Consider the following 356-nt stretch of genomic DNA (forward strand, 5'->3'; position numbering starts at 1 on the left):
CGAGGCCAAACTATTACTCTTCTTCATGTCAAAATCAAACAATCCTCGTCTTCTCTTCCCTATTCCGGTATATGACAAACCCTCTGTTTTAACTTCTTTATTTGAGGTCTTATTCTTATGATATTCATATTAACATATAATTTGATTCAATTGCAGGATCTAACCTGTCTAAGTCAGGCGATGATGCATCCGATTTGTTTCTTCCCTTCCGTTGCTTCTGTGCTAGAAAAGAGGTACGTTGTCGCTTCACTTTCTATCTTCTCAAGCGTTTCTTTTCATTTGACGGACTCTTGTTTTTGACAGATCATATGCCAAGATGTGGTTGTGGAGGACGTTAGTGCGGCTAAAGGAATAGT

The 356-nt window shown here is 38.8% G+C and overlaps 1 long non-coding RNA gene across 1 annotated transcript; it reads left to right on the forward strand.

Moving 5' to 3' along the window:
- Nucleotides 1-2: 2 nt before the first annotated feature.
- On the forward strand, nucleotides 3-352 carry LOC104775335. Its single transcript, XR_765845.1, has 3 exons — nucleotides 3-67; nucleotides 157-233; nucleotides 304-352. It is a non-coding gene; the product is annotated as an uncharacterized LOC104775335 (long non-coding RNA).
- Nucleotides 353-356: the final 4 nt, after the last annotated feature.

This window comes from Camelina sativa, unplaced genomic scaffold, assembly GCF_000633955.1.
Source record: "Camelina sativa cultivar DH55 unplaced genomic scaffold, Cs unpScaffold12347, whole genome shotgun sequence".
In the NCBI taxonomy this organism is placed as follows: Eukaryota; Viridiplantae; Streptophyta; class Magnoliopsida; order Brassicales; family Brassicaceae; genus Camelina; species Camelina sativa.